Source organism: Ictidomys tridecemlineatus, chromosome 7 (genome assembly GCF_052094955.1).
Source record: "Ictidomys tridecemlineatus isolate mIctTri1 chromosome 7, mIctTri1.hap1, whole genome shotgun sequence".
NCBI lineage: Eukaryota > Metazoa > Chordata > Mammalia > Rodentia > Sciuridae > Ictidomys > Ictidomys tridecemlineatus.
Window position 1 is genome coordinate 172766553 of NC_135483.1, and position 20717 is coordinate 172787269.

The following is a 20717-nucleotide window of genomic DNA, read 5'->3' on the forward strand; positions in this document are numbered from 1 at the left end:
TTTCAAACTCCAATGGGTAGAGGAATCAACCAGTATTGTTAAATATCATTTCTGCTTCAGGGATCCGGGTAGGACTCAATATCAGATATTTTTTAGGTTTTTAGTAGCAACCATCTGGTTCAATCCCCATTATTTGCAGATGAGTTAAGTGAGATGCAGAGAAGTTAGGTGATAGGCTTGAGGTCATGCAGTTTGTTTAATATGGACAGAACTCTTCTGGCACTATTTCCATTTATTGTACAAATTGTTCAAAAGAGACACATTACCATTGCTAGAGCATTTCAATAGACCCATATATCTATTACAGATATATTCTGTCCTTATACCCCTGGACCTTTATGCTACCACAGTATATGGATTATATTCCCATATTTTTCCTTAATATATTAGCATGTTCGAGGTTGCCTAGAAAATTATATGGAGATGGATTTTTAATGCTAAATCATGATTTAAATTCTCTGAAGCCCTGAAACCTCCTGTTCTTTTTTGATTTGGTCAGGTATTGGGGTAGAGTTTGACCATTCATATATGTGAATATTTTGAAAAATATGTTAAGTTGGAATTTTGCTTACTAGAGTCTCTTAAGTTAAAAAAAAAAAACAGTAGATAACTAATGGAGTTTCCCAACATAAATAAATTATCCCAGACTCTAATTTGATGACCTGGCATAGATCCATAATTAGATTAGTAAAGTACACAGATTGTGTTATCTACACTCAGAGATGTGCTAGTAAAGGAATAGTAAACTCAAATTTATTATTTTATATTTCACAAAGCTCATTATCTCAAATTGGAGAAACATTTCTTCTTTCTAAAGCATATTAAATGGATTTCTCTAGAACTTTCTTGGCAAAAGAAAAAGTAATTCATTTTCTGGTTTCAAGAATTTCTTTAAGCATTTTATCAAAGATAAATTAAAAATAAGAAGGCTATGATGCATCAAAACTTAAGCACTCATTAGTATTAGGCAATGTATGGGATGGAATAAATTCCTTAAACAAACTGACTTTCATTTTTTTAGCAGTTGCTCTAATTAGGAGCAAACTATTGCTCTTGAACACACCAACGCATTATTGCAAATGGAAATGGTGTCTATAAGGAGTATTTGTCCCCAAATCACATCTTACATTTACTTGAATATGTTAACTAATTTCTTGGGAGTTAGTTGAGCTGACTGTGTTTTAAAATCAGGTCTAACCCCCTATTTTGCTCTCCTTTATGTGGCTGCCAATTTCTAAGTAGCTTTTTATGCTAGGTTTAATCAAATAGGATGGCACCAGCCCCAGCAGTGGGGTAATGTTCTTTTCTAGCACCCTGCAGTCAGCCAGTCTCCTCATTCCATTTTGTCTCTCTCCTTTCTCCTTCCTCCCTCCTGCTGTCCGCTTTTACATGATTTTACTTTCTTGTCTTTTCACCAAAGGAGTAACCTGAGAGTAAAATAGGATTGAATTTTACAGAGATTGTTATGGTTACTATCAGGGGAAAATAATAACGTCAACTGTCTCTCCCTCTCTCCTTTAATCAGCCCTCTTCCTCCGCCACAAAACCTAATCACTTTAAACATTTTAGAATGCAAAAAAAAAAAATCATTTAAAAAATTACCACATTATTGCATTCTAACCAACCAGGAGCAATGGCCATTCTTTGACATATTTCACTTGTCTCTATGTCTCTGTCCCCACCAGCAAGGGTACATTTTATTTAGATACGTGTATGTTCCCCTCTAAGCAAGCAAGAAAATTACAACTGATAACACAGGTTAGGCAGACAAGAGGCTAAATTTACAGTATTAACTAAATGCAGTGATTATATAATTTTGTGTATAATAACTTTTAAAAGTTAATAATAGGTATATGGTCAAGAAACTTTATGACTTCAGGCTAGAAAATATTCTTATGCAAATATGGATTCAAAAATCACATACAATAATTCTGGAGAGAAGTCAGAGACCCATTGATTGAGAACTCCAAATTTAAGGTTTGACTATCAGAAATTATAGATTTGAGTTAAAAAGCAGACTAAAAAATCCAGATTGGACAAAAAGGTAAAAGGGAACAATGATGATAACACATAGATTAAACTTTGACCCTAATATGGAGTAATTTTTCTTCTCTTCAGTCTTATGTTTCATATGGTATGTTCTAGATTTGAGCCTAGAGGTGTTTAATAAAATCTAAAAAATAAAATCTAATGCATAGATGATTCTTACAGCTATGAGTTTTTAAATCTTCTCCATAAATTCCTTTTCCACACATAAGTCTTTGTTTTCTTTCTTCCTTGAAATATTGTAATATTCTTAGTGCCTACATAATACTAACATAAAGTAACTGATCAATATGTAATAAGTGAATAAATAGTTACTTAAAACGGAAAGTAGATATGACTTGCTATTTCAGTAAGTGTCTTACTGGTATAAGTAAGTCAGTCATATTACTTCCTAGCATTTGGGTTTTCTCATTAGAAAAAAACAAAATAGATCATCCTTCTTAAAATTCCTTCCATCTAAGCGTGTGTGAAACTACTTGCTCAGTGTTGACTTTAAATCTTGTGTGACTTCCTTAAAGTGCTTTGACTATTAATCTTAAGTAAAGTTCAATTCAAAAAGTGAAAGCACATGACCAGTGGTATTGTTAATTGGGCAGTGGTTTCTAATTTTACTTTGATTGATCATCCTTAGTTTTCATTCTTATCACATACAGTGTAAAGAAAATCAAAAGTAAGCTTTAGGGAAAAAAATAATTGAATTACTGATCCAGATTGTTGATCATTTCATAACAGAATTTCTTAAAAGGTGGTATTTACCTGATATCAGAGCTACCAGGGATCTGGTTTAAAATGGAAGTGTCTAGATCCTGTCTGAGTCAATATTTTTAGGGACAACAGTAAAGAATGTGAATGTTAACAAAAACAACAATAAAAAACTTAGAACATACAAATTTATATCTTAATGATTTAGAGTAAGAGGCTTTCCTCCTCTGGGGCATTTAAGAACCAGAGGGAAAAATAATTAGTAAAGATAAAGAAAAAAATTATACAAAACATGACTTTAAAACATGATGACTTAGCCTGTTCTAAGGTAGAGTTTTTCAAAGACAGAAGTATAAAATGGAATCTAATAGCCCTTCCAGCTCAGTGTGTCCCTAATTGTCCCCAGAGCTGTATGAGAGCTACAATTTCCATTTATAAAATTAACAGCTCTTTAATTTAAAAAAAAAAAACAGCAACATGTGTAACTGCAGAAGAGATGTAGGAAAACAATTCAGAATTCATCTCTTGCTGTTCTATTTTAAATAATATTCTGCCATTTCACACACTTTTTCTCTCTCCTAACATATTTTCTTAGTCTTTGCTTTCCTTCTTATTTCTTTAACCAAGCAGGCTGTGACCTACATGGAGTCTGTTGAAATGATTTACAGGAGGTGTATCATTTCCTTCATGGGAAGGTCTCCAAAGGGCAAAAGCTCTGTTTTGCTATATATGCTATGTGGGGCCATAAGCCCTCTGGGAGCCGGGTGACGAATGCTCATATAATGAGTGTTTCTCCTTTTCTGGTTGGGTTTACATTGATTTTATTTCCTCTAAGTGAGATGATGAAGGCAGACATACTTGGCAAGAGATTTCTTCATATTATCTATGTTTGTAATCAATATTTCTGTTTGGAACTGATTACTCTATCTGACAATATTTTGTTCTTTCTTGCTTTCTTACAGAAACATCTGGAAATTGATAAATTAAAATGTACACTCTAGGAGCCCTGTGTGGCTCATAGACATTATTGTTGGCTGTCCATTACTTGTGGAAAGGCGTGCTGCCCTGCTCTCCTAAAGGTGGTATTCAACTTGCTCTGGCCAATGGAGATGTGTGACTTCTAGGGGTGGCGTTGAGTTGCTAATGATCCATGCTGCTGGGCTATCATAGGAGGACACCCCAGAGAGACAATCTGAGAAATTGACCAAGGCTGTAGAGCTATTTCCACCCCCTTTAATTAGTTGCCAGTTTCTCCTCAAACATTGGTTCTTAATTGTCAGGCCTGATTCTCCTAGAAAACTGAGGAAGATACTGGGAAGATCTTTCCGCACCACAGAAATCTCTAGGATGAATCTCTGCTGGCTGTCCTCTCATGCCATTCATCTTATTCTTGTTATTTCTTTTTTCTCCACATTTTTATTGGTGCATTACAGTTGCACATAATCATGGGATTTGTTGTTACGATTCTTACATGCACACAATATAATCGTGTTTTCATCCTACATATGCGCAAGCTCTTAGAAATTTCTCAGGCTCAATGTACCTTATTACTTTGTTGTATTAGCCTGAAAATAACATGTTTAAAAAATGATATAGTTCCTCTTTCTAAAATTGCCTCCTGAACAGAAACAAAAGTAAAACCAAATTACTCCATGTCAGTGAACTCGGTTTCTTGCCCCAGTCCTTTCTGTTCCTTTCTCAACACCGTTTTATTTATCTCTGGGATCCAGTGATTCTGGCTCTCCAAACATCCCAAACGATATGTTTCAAAAACTAAAATCAGTTTCAGAATTTTGTTAATATAGCACAGGTACTTTTAGTTATTATTTTAGTATATTGTAAGATATAATGCATAAAATAGCTATATTTCAATAAAGCATAAAGAATGAAGACGCAAAAACATACACAAGACTACACAGACATTTAAGAGGTAAATTATTCTGAAATGTGCCTGAAGCTACCTGAGTATCTCTCCTCAATCTTCTCTATTTACCTTTTGTTAGAAATACACAGTATCCTGAATTTATGGTTTATCATCATTTACTTTATTTAGTCTTACCACCTATATTTGTACTGTTACAAGTTTGTTTTTAACTTGTATGCTTTTGAACTTGATATAAATAAAATTATACTATGAGTATTTCTGGAACTTATTTTTCCTTTCAAGGTTATGATCATGAGATCAATTCAGGTCCCTGAACTTACAAACCAACTTAATATGGCTTGACTCTTGATTTCTCAACTATATAATGGTGCTGTTTCATTTTCACTTCCAGTACATAGTTCAATTTCATTCTTCATATCTGTATTCCACTGTATGAATTTTGTATATTATTCCATAGTGTGTATTTACATACAGAATTTGAGTAAAATTTGTTTTTATTTTATTTTATTCCAAGTATTTTTAATTGTAGATGATACTTAACATTGATTAACATTTGGTTATCTTAAGTTTTCGATCAGTTTTGTTTTTTTTGTAATTGTAGATGATGCTTACCTGAATAGACCTCTGAATAAATTTTAAAATTAGATTGAAATGAGCTACATACAGTCAGGTGCTACTTACTGAACTTAGTTTGAAAGATCTGGTTTGGTTGTGGCAAGTCACTACAGAAGCAATTTGATGCAGAATATTTTAACGATGCACCCAGTATCTAAGAGCCTTGCATGTCTCCATAAATTATCATAGCAAATGAAGATAATTTGGAATGAGGAAGAGAAGAAAACAACTTTGGTATTTCCCACAAAGCAGAATAGTTGCTTTAGGACTAGAAGCTATTGGAAACTACAATTTCTGCAAGTGTGACTCAGCCTCAATGCAGATATGACAAAAAGCAAAGCCTTTTCCTAAACTGGCTGGAATGAACACCCATGTGGTTAATGAAATTCCTGGAGAAGAGGGTGAGAAACACTCCCTGCATGCAGCAGAAGGTACCAGGCAAGAAAATTCCAAGCATAAGGAAATGCAACGAGTCTTGCATAAGAGGTTTCAGAACTTCAATTGTTTTCCTCTTTCAATGAAGGAAGGTATAACATTACAGATAGTAATTGGCACCTGTAACAATGACTTCACTGTAAAGACATTGCTTTGTTCTGCAGAACACCTTGAAATGTTTGTGTGGACATTGGGCAGCAGTGGATAATTAACTAAAACAAACAGAAGGAAGGGGATGGAGGATTTGAAAGGGGATAGAAGGTAAAGAGCCTTGGGGCTATGCAGAAAATCAAAGGAGAGAGTAAAAGCTGGAGTAGAAAAGAAATTGAAAACAAAACTGTCAGCAGACATCTTTAGATCGTGTGATGTCAACTCCCTCCCCCCACCTTCCCATGTACATTCTTCATAAGTCTGCATGGCCCTCACAGCTTTCACAGGAAGGGTCTTTAGAAGAAACACAGGCGTGATCCATCTACAGCTCTGCCCACATAACAATACAAAATCACACAGGAGGATGGAGAACAAAGCCTAGGGCCTATGAAATAATAGATTTCTGAAATCTGAAGATGAGTAATTCCTCATGCCTTGGAATTGGGGGTTTACAGCAAGCCTAGCTCTATTTCTTTGGACAAGACGTCCTCAGTTGACATCTTAATCATATTAATCTACAGCCTTTTAGAAGTGCTGATTACTACTTTAGCTACATAAGTGATTTACTATTCCTTTTTCTTATAAAATCCAAACAGAAATTAAAAATACATAAAGAATGAAAGTTCCTCATCAAAACTAGTCCATCTTTCTCCCTTCTCAGTATCAGGCCCAGAGGAATTCACCGGTGTATATTTGATCATTTTCCTTCCCTTCTCATACATATATTCTGCACACATTTGAATATCTATGAAAAGATTTTATTTGTCTGATGCAGTCTCTCCAAAAGATTACAAATGCAAAGCTCTGTTCTTTCTGTATGAGGAGGTTGTCTGAGTCAAAGAGAGCAGCCTTCTTATGAATGGTGACCCTAAACTGGACTCCTGGTTTCTTCCCATATTCTGAATAGAGTAATTTTTGTTATTGCCACTTAATGGACTATTGCCAAATGCAAGCTATTTCTAATAGAATGATTGGGAAAGTAGGCAAAAAGAGAAAGGAATTTTCCACTCCTTCCTCCCTTTGGGTGAAATTCTATTTATAAGCATCACTGTGGGGAGTGCCGTGACTCCTAATCTCTCTTGAGGCTGCTGTCTACATTCTCAGAAAATTCCTTAGGGAATTTTTCATTGCCTCTTTTTCCCTGTTTGAACTCAGGACTATCATAAGGAACACTGATTTCTTCAATGATGATGATTTAGAATAGCTTAACCAAAACTTTTGCCTGTAATTTCTTTTCTGAGTTTGCATAAAAACATGTAATAAATTTGTATACATAAATCCAAAACATTCTCCTTTTCAGTTTATAAAATAAAAATGCTAATTGAAAACATTGTTTCAGGGTTTTTGTGATCAGTGTTTGATTTGTATTTTTGGCCATGAAATAACTAACTGTGCTTCTTACAATTGATAATATATCAGATTTAAGGAAATATGGTTTTTTTAGCCCTATCATAGCTAAGGAAAAGGCAGGTGAGCCAGTTTCATACAATAAAATGTACCTGTATGAGACTTTGTGTCAGATCCAACCTGTGTGGATAAGCAGGATTCTGTTTCGGGTGGCCTAAGTGGGAGCTGAGAGCACATTGTTCTGGGGTTGGCTGTGGCTGCTGGTGGTGCTGGTTGTGCACAGTGGCTCAGGAAGTGTCCTGGAACCTCAGTTCTCATGTTTCTTCTGCAATCCAAGGATTCTGTCAACTACCTAACATTCTGAAACAAATTCCTTTTATGGAAAGCCCAAGTTGATTTTGTTGTTTGCGACTAAAAATGTTAACCAACACGCCCTATAATAAAACTGTTGGAGAAAGGATAAGGAATTCACAGATAATTCCAGGCCTTGATATTGCTTTAGGGATTAAAAAAGAATTTTGAATCCCATCTTGCACTGCTCATGAAGTAAATTCCAAATGATTAAATATCTATAGGTATATAAGAAGATTAATGGAACTATATTGATAATAACTGGCATTTGTGAACAGTACAGACAATGGTGAATATATTTTATGGAAATATCAATGAACACAATCTGATTTATTTAAACAATATGTATTTTTTAAAAATTCAATATGCAGCTTATTGTAACAAATAATTCTGCCCCTAAGAATCCTGCAGGCATATATTATATAACTGCAAAAAATTCAATATATAAGCATTTATGACAGTATGGTTTGTTCTATAAAATGGGAAATGAATCAATGTATATAAACTACAGCAGAGAAATTGTTACATAAATAATGGTATGTCCACATAATAAAATATTCTGTAGAAATTACAGAGAATCAAATAGATCTGTTATAAGTTTGTGGTCAAACGTGATATGTTCCATTAAATATATGTCAGGATTTGTATATATTGAGAATTTTTTTATATACTAATATCTTGGGAGATGCCCCATTTTGATCACCTCTCGTAAAGGAGAGACTTGTAGGAAGGAGATGAAGGTTTCTAACATTTCATTCTCCAGCGTTGAGACTTATTACAATGAACATTACTACTTCATAATTTAAAAAGCAATAAACTTGAAAACTAGAAGCAACCTCTTTCAAGTTAATGTAAATTAGGTTTTTTTTTTTCCTTCCAATACTGGGGCTTAAACCTAAGGGTGCTTTAACATAAAGCTATATCCAAAACCCTTTTTATTATTCATTTTGAGACAGGATCTTGCTAGATTGCTGAAGCTGATTTCAATCTTGCAATCCTCTTGCCTAATCCTCCTCAGGGGATGGGATTACAGGTGAACACCACCTATAATATGAATATTTTTGAATCAGAACAAGTCTTTCTCATGAGGCTTCATGCTATAGATAGATATACTAGAAGATATTTAAATATCTTCTGTTAAAGCAGTAGTCAATAATATTATAGAACCAACTCAGAAGAGTAAACATATACTCAGGAAAAGCTGGATTTCATTTTGACATTGAGAAATCTGAGACAGTTAAAATTGACAGTTATCTCAGAACAAATCAAAGAATTTTGAAGCAAGGAGGTTGATTTGACTGATTCATTTTAAGTTATTTAAAAAAAAAGTGCCTGACAAAAGCTTCTGGCTGACTTTCAGAAAAAGCTGTTTGACTTCTAGAAAATGCTAAAGTCAATTAAGTTAGAAACAAATGCATATATTCAACTAAATAAGAGTGCAAAAAAACCCTGTGTTCTTTACTGTGCTTTAAAGTTTTATGAACAATTTTAAATATCTAAATATACAAAATAAAATTAAAAGAAATATGTTGATAATAACTATGCTAAAGTGGTTCAAATCATCCTGTGAAAAATATTATGCTCCTGTAATGCTAAATATATATACTTTTCAATAACCAAAGTAAGTTAATAGAATTTTTATGCCTTAAATGTGAAGAAAATATACACTTTGTAATACTAAACAAGGAAACAGTGTATAATAATATGAAAAAGTCATGTTATTGGTCAGAAAATAAAACATTTGTGTGTGTTTATAGTAATGACTTCTAACTGCATCTCCCCTCCCCGCTCCCCTATCCCACCCCCAAATATGCTGCTATTAAAAATGATGGTGATTGGTCCAACAGTGGCATCTTTTTTTTAAATTTTTTTTTATTGATTGTTCCAAACATTACAGAGCTCTTGATAAATCATCTTTCATACATTTGACTCCATTGGGTTTTGAACTCCCATTTCTACAGATAGCAGAATCACATCTGTTACATACTCACATTTTTATCTAATGGCATATTAGTGACTGTTGTAATCTGCTACCTTTCCTATTCCCCCCTCCCCTCCCCTCCCACCTTCCCTCTCTGCCTCCTCTGCTGTTGTTCAATTCTCACCCTTTTATTCCCCCTCCCCCTTGACCATCATAACCTCTTATACTTTTGTGTATCATTGAAGGTCTTCTACCATTTGCATATCCTTTCCTTTCTCTCTCCCTTTCTCTCCCCCCATTCATCTTTGTTTACTGTTAGTCTTTTCCTCATGCTCTTCCTTCCTGTTCTGTTCTTAGTTGCTCTCTAAGAAATGACAAAATCATAGAATTTGCAGGGAAATGGATGACATTAGAGCAGATTATGCTAAGTGAAGCTAGCCAAGCCCTAAAAAATCAACAGTGGCATCTTAAGGTAAGTCCTTCTCCTGGAAGGTCACTGAGCTGGTCTTTGTTGCTAATTTCACATGACATAGTTTTAATGTTGCCTCCCACTTACACACTTCCAAAATATTAATCCATTTCCTTCCTAAAGAACCTTGTATTGTAATTCTGTATACAAAAACATAATGTTTTATTGATCTTTATATTCCCCAAGGGAATATCCCAGTACCTTGACCAGAATGCTTACTCAATAAACGATTTATGAAGAAAGGATTGACAATTAGTGTGTAGCTTCACTGAAGTTATTTTATCATCTTGACTCTAAAACAATATTGTAATCGGTTTATTTAATGTCTAACAGGTGAACATTCCTGCTTCCGTAGAAACCTAGGCTTTTGGTTAATGTGACATGTTAGTGAAAATACAAATCTTTCTTTCTCTAGGAATGCAATAAATTTTATTTAAATGTAGAGATGTAATATTATATACCTGGTGTAAATTTGAGTTTACACATTAGCACTAATGTATATGAATTGGACCTTAGGACATTTTAATAGAAACCAGGAGAAATAAATTTCTTATTATCTTATCTTCTTTTCTAATTTTGCATTATAAAAATTTCCAACATACCAGAAAACACATTAATCATTTTAGATAAATAATATTTGGGGAGAATTAAGTTTCCTCTTTAATTTTTATCAAATTAAGCATTAAATAATATTGGTAAAATACAAATTTTGTCAGTTCCAAATATATTCATATATTTACTTTATATTTATTTCATCCTATAATTCCAAATTATTTTATTCAAGCTAATGCAGATTTCTTCATGATTCCCTAAATATTATTCTCCAAGTTCCTTGAATATTTAGTAAAAGAATATGGAACTTAAGTCATGTGTTTGTCATTTCATTTGTATCTATATTTTTCTAGAATAAACTCATTCCTAATGATAGATTAAAAATAAAGATGCATAAAAATATCTCTTATATTTCATTAATGCTTTCTCATGCACAATATCTATGGGAATTAAAGAGAACATAACAACCAGAACAGATTGCTACCAAAAAATAAGATTAATCATTATGAGAGAAGATGTCCTGTCCCCCTAACAAGGAATCATGATGTAATGTTTACAATTTCATCCTTGATAGATAGGATCCTTATTCTCAAGTAGCTGTGATTGCAATTATGATCTTTCCATGCCACAGAGTGAGAAAATAGTGTTGTACTTAACACTGGTATTGCTAAGAAATAAAGAATACACCAAAGTGACTTAGGAGTATAATGTTGTGACCGGATACTGATAGGCTAAAGGGGGAAAAAATACAAAGCATTGTGCTCACACTGGTAAATTTGTTTCTCACAGGGGTACATGCCAGCAATTCTAAAACTATTTTGCTTATGCACTAGGATTGAACAAATAAGTAAATATATTTTAAATGCTAAGAGTCTGGTTTCTCACTGTCAGAGAATAGTGAAAAATTCACCAATGTAGTTAAAAAACGGAAATGTCAGAATGAAACCAGTGGTGGTAGACTGAAGTTGGAAATATTGGGTCAATTTAAGTTTATTCTCATACAAAGCTTAATCAATGTATGTTATATATTTTATTTATCTTCATATGTTTGTATATTAAGATATAACATTGTATTTTAAGATATTCTTATATATATAGGATAGATACATAAATAACTACAGGTGCATGGACATACAAAGGCTATCATTCTTACATGCATTTCTTAGCTTTCTCTATTGAGAGAGTCTAGTGCAATGTCATAGCAATAGCAAGAGCATACTTACTATCCAGATATTGGTTTCTAAATGTCATCCAGTAAAAGGAGCCAAGGCTCCATTTCTAAGTTTTGGGCTAATAAAATAAAGATGATCATGGAACATCTTATGTTAATGTTTTATACTTTAAAAAATGAGAGATTGTCATAAGGACATAAGAGCCAACTAAAGAGCTCCAACTAATCTAGCAAATGACAATCATATTAGATTATAATCCAAAGAATAAAATAAATACCCATGAGTTCATAAAGATATGAACAAGTGCAAGAATTAATAAATTTTAAAATGAAAATAAAGAAATAATAAATTAGAGCCACTCTTGCTTACAGAATTGTAATTCATATCTGTAGAAGGAATAAAGGAAATTTAAAAAGCACCCCTACTATTCCACAGTCATAACTGCTGCAAGGAGGATTCACTAATGAATCCTAAAATTCATGGACAAAGCCTGGTGGAGAAACAAAATACTTTCATAGTCTCATAATATATCTTAATTCCTTTGAGGGTTTTAACATATGACTTCAGGTTGGTTTAGCTTCTTCCCACCAGGAAATGGAGCTTAATTTCACTTCTCTTGAAAGTGGGCTGGATTTAGGGTAACCTTGCTAGTGACTAGAGTTTAGAAAGGTAAAAATAGTCACCTTATTGTGGAGGAACCTGGCAGGCATCCCTTAACCAAGTGACCAAGACTAATATCTCCAGCCATAAGATATATTCATACATATCACTTAATTGTGATCTAATGCACTAAGTGCACCATGCCTCTGTGTGTTCTTCCCCAGAATTCATATCCTCAATTTAATAATGTTAAACATTAGATAGAATATCTATTCTACAAAATACTTAATAACTGTTCTTCAATGTGTCAAGGTCATAAAACAGAAGGAAAAACTGAGGAACTGTCATAGATTAGACTAAGGAGACATAACAACTAAATGCAATGTGGTACCCTGGATTGAGCCCTGGAACAGAAAAAAGACATTAATGTGAAAAAATGGGGAACTTTGAATAAACTCTTTAGTTCAGTTAGTAGAATCACATGCATATTAAATTCTTCGCTTTGATCTTTATATCAAGGTTATGTAAGAAGTTAACCTAAGGGAAGGAAAGTTGAAGAGAAAATGGTACTCTGTACTATTGTAATTTTTCTATAAGTCTAAAATTATTTCTAAACAAAAGTTAAAATAAAATCCAAAAATAAATATAAAATATGCTTTTCCATCGGTTGCTCTTCATGTTATTTTTTTTACAACTAGAATCAACACTAATAATCATTAGCAGTTGAATGAATAAATATATCACTATATTATACAGTAGAACACTATTCACCAATGAAAAATCACTTCAACATGAATCAATGTTATAAAAATTGTGCTTAGTGAATGAGACAATAACCCAAAGGTAATTATTGATCAATACCATTCATATGACATTTTAGAATAAGTAAAATTAATTCTATCATGACAAAGTACAGAAGTGGTTGCTTGGAGCTTGTGGTACTGGGATGGGGAAAGGCTGTTGACTAGGAAAAGGCATAAAGTAAATTTTTATAGGTTATGAATACATTACATATTTTGAGATAGACTCCATGGATGATTGGCTTGTTAAAACCTCCTAAACTACTCTTAAAATGAGTTCATTTTATTATATTTTAATTATGTACCAATAAAGTATATTTAAAATTCAGAAAATATGATAATCTAGAGATTTAGTTATACCTGCTTTATTAAGTTCCCATGGTGGTATAAGTTGGCCATGATTCTATTATAAATGGACTCTGGTGACTGCTTTTTTCATATTTGGCATGGACCCTGAACTATTTTCTGAGTGAAAATCCCCTGCCACCTCGGGACTGAGAGAGCATGGCTTACTGACCAGAAAAACATTCTGATTGGCTTCTCCAGTTTCACAGAACATTTCAATCTTTCTCTGCAACCTGGCAAATTTTCAACACCGGCAGATCTGGTGGATAGCACGGGAAAAAAAAATCTCACCAAATTAAAACCACATTATGTTGCTAATTCTTATTAAAATTTTGACTGATAATTTTATTTGGAGCATTGCCAGAGTAATAAAAAATGATTCTGTTCATCCAAAAGTATAAATCCTTTGGTCCTCCTGAATTTGCTTTGAACAAATTGTACTTTGGTAACAGAACATCAGATTGGGCTGTGGAAGTTATTAGAAAGAACACATTATTTCACTACCTATTCAACTTTTTAAAACAGCTGCACTTGTGGCATATTAAATTTGAGATAGCTGTGAGAAATCCAAGTGGGTATGTCAAGTAGGAAATGGAATATTCAAGTCTCAAGAGGTATTTCGTGTTAACCTGGGAATAATAGGAAACATTTAACAACCAGGAAGACATGGACATTGGCCAATCAGGAAGGACATCCCAAAAAGTGTTGGAGCGGGTCTTGAAGCTTTCCCGACCCTGATTGTGAAGATGAGCAGAAATTTCTGAAATGGTCCACAGCATAAAGGGATGGAGAGAATGCACTCAGGACAATAGCTGATACCCATCCTCAGGGAAACATTTCAATATTTTAATATCCAAAATGCCCATACTAATGCATACTGGCTGAATATCAATCCTGAATGCAATTGAAAAACATTCATTGTTGTATCATTCCATATCTTATTTATGAAGAACTCAGGGAGATTTCATAACAATGAAATGTTTATACAGAGTTCTGGAGCATTGGACTCTTTAAAAATGTATCTTATGACTTTGTCTATTTTTTGCCATTGTGGTATGTGCACTTGATCCCATTTCTCACCATGTCTTCTCACAAAACTTTCAGGATCAAGTGATTCCTGACCAAGAAACAAAAGCAAAATTGTCCCATTCCCCAATGGATTTGAATGAAATCTGGTAACAAAATCAAGTACAACTCCCAAAGGAGGTATTGGAGGGGAACCAGGTTGAGTCTATAAGGAATTACTCATGAGATGACTCACATGTTTATGCTCTATCAAGTCATGATCATCTTATCATGTCAAGCTGAGAATGTCACCATTGTCTGGACAGTTGGGCATATTTAATTGGGATCAGATCTTTTCTAGCTATAAAGATGCTATAGTACTGGTTTTGGCTGGTTCAGTAATAAATATGTAGAATTTTTGAACTGCAAAAAAAATTAAATACAAATAAAAATACATCCCAGGAATATTTTTTAATATTTTCAAAAATCTTTCCCTCTCTTGTTATTTTCATCCAACTTTAGCCATTGTAATGCGTATTTAAAATAAGAGAACATATTCATGCATTTGGCTGTATATTATTTGCATCATAATTTCTTATTTATCTTTTTAATAGTTTCCCATTGCTTTATTTCTATCCTGTTGTATCAATTTTTAAGAGTAGTCTCAAACATTTTTATATTTAATATATTTTCTGCTAAAGGCATGCACACAGTCACAGAGACACACACAAAGAGTATGTTAATTTTACTGAGTTGGAGTAAAGTGACATTATTTGAACTAGGTATTGAAAGACAAATGTGTTTACTTGGTTGATATGAGGACAATGACATTCCAGAGCGATGTCATAGCATGTTCTAAGACACACATTTTTTGTAACATTCATTGCATATTTTGATATAGTTCATTTTTATAGCAGAAGAAATAGAGAGAGGAAAGATTTGCAGAGATAAACAGAGATAACTCAAAAAATCAGGGCAATGAGCTCAGACTATTTCCAGTATGCAATTGAAATATAATGAATAATTTCAATCATGTGACAAATTTGAAGTGATTTGCAATTTACAAAGCCTTATTCTGGAAGCAATATTTAAAATAACTTAGAAGATGGTAAAGTTGACACTCAAGGATACAAATTGAATGGCTATTACAATATTCTAAGCCAAATGTGAAAAAGAAGTTTTCCAGGCACAGTACTAAGATTTTATGTATATACATTGTTTATCACTCAGTTCTAATCTCACCACTTTCTTCATATCCCATAAAAATATCCCTATATCTGTACTATCTCTGACCTTTTCTACAATGGTCCACCTGTCTTCTCATCTTGCTTGCTCAAACATTTCTCATTCCCCAAAACTAGGTCTAAGTCCACCATCTGTAGGAAGTCTGCTCTAACTATTGGAGCCATCCTGAGTCATTCTCATCTCTAAATTTTGAGATGCTACTGAATCTACAAAGCAATATTGAGCAACCCAATGGTGATTAATGTATTTATTTCATCTCCACCAGGAAAGCATAAGCATTTGAATGGAAAGATCATATATAATTATTTCTTACAAGCTCTGTCTGTACCTTCCTCAAAGTGTTTAGCATTAAGAATACACTGGAAAATTTATGGTTTTTTGATCTAAATTTTTTAAATAATCGAATTCCTAATGACTAATGTCATTTGCTAGTAACAGACTATTAATAATTAAGCAGAGCATTGTGGCACATGTCTATAATCCCAGTAGCTCGGGAGGCTGAGGCAGGAAAATTGAGAGTTCAAAGCCAGCCTCAGCAAAAGTGAGGCACTAAGCAACTCAGTGAGACCCTGTCTCTATAATAAAATACAAAAAAAAAAAAAAAAGCTGGGGATGTGGCTCAGTGGTTGAGTGCCCTTGAGTTCAACCCTCATTATCAAAAAATAAATAAATACAGACTAAATAAATAAAGACTAACTTTAATAAGGTAGTAATTCATTTATCTGCATTGAAAAAAAAAGTTGAGATAAGGCCACCATGGTAGAGGTGGAGCACCCAGTTACTGAGGACCCAGTATTCCAGCCCTAGCAGATGGCTTACATCCTGAAGGCTGAGGAATGAAAATTATTAAGGAAGAAAGTTTGAGTGGACATGAGATAGGCTTTTCAGGCTCTGCCACATGTTCACAGCATGTTCTCTATTTTACTTTACCTTCTTATTCATTTTTGTCCTAGGATGTGCATGTGTGGTGATGGGAACTGAACCCACGTCCTTGTGTAGATTAAGCATGCACTCCACCACTGAGCTACATCTCTAGCAAGAATTTTAATGTAAGTTTTCTTTTATTTAACTCAAACAGCATTGAGCTGAGAATCAAGTGCTCTAGAATCTCTGAATCCCTATCCCAGCTTTCACTGTGAACTTGGGCAAGTTATTCTTCCATGCTGTACCTCAATTTCCCTATCTGTAAAATGTTGATATTAGCAACCTACTCTATGGATGATTTCAGTGATTAATTAATTAATTAATTAGTTAATAATATTTAACTGAATACATAGTATTTGTAATTTTTGCCACAATGTTCTTTGAGGATAAGTCTAATTGCCATTTGGGTGGCAAGACCCGAATTTGGCTCTTCTAACGTTAAACTCAGTATTCTTTCCACATAACCAATGGTTTGTTGAGTACAAACACCAAAGTGCAAAAAAAAGAAGAGACAGTAAAACCCAAATACGATCTTCATTCTTTTGCAGACTGTATATTGCATCAGTGGTCTGCACCTTTAAATATTTAAATATTTAAGAAAGTTTCACATAACCTCTGGATCTTGAATGTCTATGAGAAAGAAGAACCTCAATGCATCATGTAAAACATCATTCATCAAGATGAGATCAGCCGTGTATTTGGAAATGCATTGCAAGCATTTTAATAGTGAAGGGGATTTGTTGTTGTTGTTGACTAGACCAAATTTCAAAGCTTCAGGTGATTTTTACACGTCAATCCTAAAAAGTGGTTTTCATTTTACAGAGCTGCAATACTCTCTGTTCCTTCTCAAAGAGACCTGGAATAACCAGGTGGTTAGATTTCTCCTTATCTGATGGGACTCTTCTCAGGAATCCTCACTTCAGTACCTGCCAACTGAGGCAACTCAGCTCAGCTCTTTGACACACAGCCCAGGAATGAGACCATCCCCTGGTGACTGCAGCTGGATGATCTGTTGACAATGTCATCACAGACTCAAGCTGCCCAGCTTTGGCTTTATGTTGGCTAGCACAGGTTTCTTGCACTGGGATGGTTGGAACATCTCTTGTATCAGAACGATGATCCATATGTAAAACACACATTTTTGCAATTTGTCTAGCTTCACCTCTACCACTCTGTGGAGTCATTGCACCCACCACAGTGTTACGTCTGGTTTTTCTTTTAAGTGAACCTATCTTGGTTCATTGTGAAGACAAAGCAATTACAAACTAATCAAAATCTTTAGACCAGCCAGTTGTGGTGGTGCACACTTATGATCCCAGTGGCTTAGAAAGCTGAGGCAGGAGGATCATAAGTTTGAGGCAAGCTTCAGCAACTTAGTGAGGCCCTAAGCAAAATAGTGAGACTCCATCTCTAAATAAAAAATTAAAAGGGAGGGAGATGTGGTTTAATGGTAAAGCACCTCGGGGTTCAAGCCCTAGCACCAAAAAATAAAAACCAACCAAACAAAACAAAAACACTAAAGAACAGCCTTCATGTTTTAAGAAGAAAAGAGGTTAATCGGTGTAGCATTATAAGCATTTGTCAGAGGAGATAATTGATCCTCCTGACATGGGGCATAGTCATCTAACAAGTACAGCCATAAACAGGCTAACACGTCTAAAACCATCCATTTTGTTTGAAAACCAGGGCAAGACATGCCACTATTTTATAGTCCTTTATTCCTTTCTAAGTCACAAAGATGATGAATATTTACACATCACTCTTTTAATCAAATTTATTTCTAAATGATATGGCTGGTGATAAAATAATATACAGGACCAAAAAGCCATCATTGAGCAAACTATGTTACTATGGAAGGGGTTCTGGATTTTCTCAATGTTGTAAGAGTATTGTTTGTCAAATTGGAGGATGAAAGAAAGTGAAATGGCTGCAGGTGGCTTTCCCTGCTCAGGCAAATGACAAAAGGTCAGAATGTCCTGTGCTCTTTCAGGTGCCCATCAGTTTGGACCTCTCTTGCCCATCTTCATACACACACGAATTAGCAGCCCTACATTTAGGGTCTATGTATTCAGTTCTGTTCATCCCATACTTATCCACCCCACTGCATAGCTTGTTAGACTCATGAAGCTATGAGTCACAGAAAAGGGGAGAGTCTTGGAGTTATCTGTGGCTTGGGTCCCAAGAGCTGTGAGAATGACATGAATATTGAATTAATTTGAATAGCAAATGAGAAGAGGCTTATTGTTATGGAGCCGTAAGTAATGCACTTTGTTTGGCAGTAGTAAGTAGTTTAAGAAAACACAATCAATGAATTAAAAACTCTGGACAAGAACTCAGGGAGTAAGGACTTGAATTGCAATATATCCACTTGCTCCTGTGTAAAAGATGTTGGCCAACTGTCACGACACATGACTAAACCAGTCAGGGTCACTCCAGGTGGCTGGGCTGGCATGAAATAATGACACACAGAGAAATACTTTTTCTTTGGGTTCTCTGACAGCCCGTCTGACCCAGTTCCCACAAAGGAGGCAAGGCAGGCAAGAAAGAGTGGGAGAACGCCTTGAACCTGGGTTTTATTAATGGGGGGAGCTAATCCATTGGAACATTCTATCCAAGAAAAGGCAAAGGGTAGGATTACAACAAACAGGTGGGTGTAATTCAACCCCATCATGTGACACTCATTCTCAGAGCTGCACCTTTCTTATCTGAGCGGAGGTAAAGTCCACTTGCATTGCAGGGTGCAATACCAGTCCAGTACCTCTTTACTCAGGACTGAAATGTATCCAGGGCAGCCCCCAACAACCAATTATTTATTTTGATGACAAAAAAATGTTGGTCTCATCTAATAGTTCATTTTCACTTTCATTTCTTTCTTATCAAAGAAACTCTGCAGAGCTTACAGAAATCTTCCTGTCTTTCTGCAGAACATAACACTCAATGCCTATAAATGGTAGGCTTCCCCCTAGGAGGCCTATGCATGTTTACCAGGTACTGACTGATCAGTACTCTGTGTGGTTGGATCTCAGTATTGAACATTTTGAATTAATCATTATATTATTTGATGGAAATATGTATGTAAAAATAGGGTTGTTTCTATGAAAACTCATTGAGTGCTTTGGAAAGACTCCATAAATGTCAATCTATTAAAAACTTTACTTGAATCGAATATATCAAAGAAACTAAAAAGTTGAGAAAAATAAAATACATAAAATAAATGGGTACCCTACTGACTTCATAACTATTTTTAAATTCTTGCTCTACTTTAAGTAAACTTAAACTAGAAAGTAAGTACAGTGAATTTTAGATGTACATTAGCAAGAGGATAAAATTCAAAGCAGGGAATCCAGAAAAAAAGACCTTGGAACAATATCTAAATATTAAATAGTTAATGCTTGTTTTATAAGCTATTTAAGTAAAAATACATTCAGTATGTATCACTCTTATGCTTTCTAAATAAAAAGCTTCTCATTATAATTGTTTCGACTAACCAATTATGTCAGAAAGCAAGGCTTCATCTTGAATATATTTGAGAAAATTTTACAAGTTATAAATACTTACAGAAATGTAAATACATAAAATATACATAGATATGTACATGTCTATTGTCTGTATTACCAATATTTCATAGTTGGTAAATATTGAATTCATCAAGAACCAATGAAGAATTGATTTGGTACAGGGGGCCGGGGATATAGCTTAATTGATAGAGTGCTTGCCTCACATGTATAAGGCCCTGGGTTCAATCCCCATCACCTCAAAAAAAATTGATATGGTGTAGCCATGAAGATATATATCATGGCTTCAAAGGACAAGGCACAAAATTTCAGTGCTCATAAAATGGAAATGTGTCTCAAACCCTTCCTTCACCTCAAAAGCATTACCAGAAATAATTAACTTCTCTCTTCTTTTTCTCTTTTATATATATGTATACATATGTTTATATAAGTATATACATATATTTAGTGTCTGTGTATGTATACATGTGTGTAAAATATTTGGATATATATCCACATGATTTTGTACATATACACTCTATACACTCATGCACACGTGACAAATCCACATATACATGTATAACACTCTTGTGCCTATAAATACATTCACATATGTCTGCAGAATACTGAACATGCCACTCCCCCTATAATTTTATTCC

At 34.2% G+C, this 20717-nt stretch overlaps 1 pseudogene; it reads left to right on the forward strand.

Annotated features, from left to right (window-relative positions):
- Positions 1-14471: 14471 nt before the first annotated feature.
- On the forward strand, positions 14472-14627 carry LOC101957593 (large ribosomal subunit protein eL39-like; annotated as a pseudogene).
- The last annotated feature ends 6090 nt before the right edge of the window (positions 14628-20717 follow it).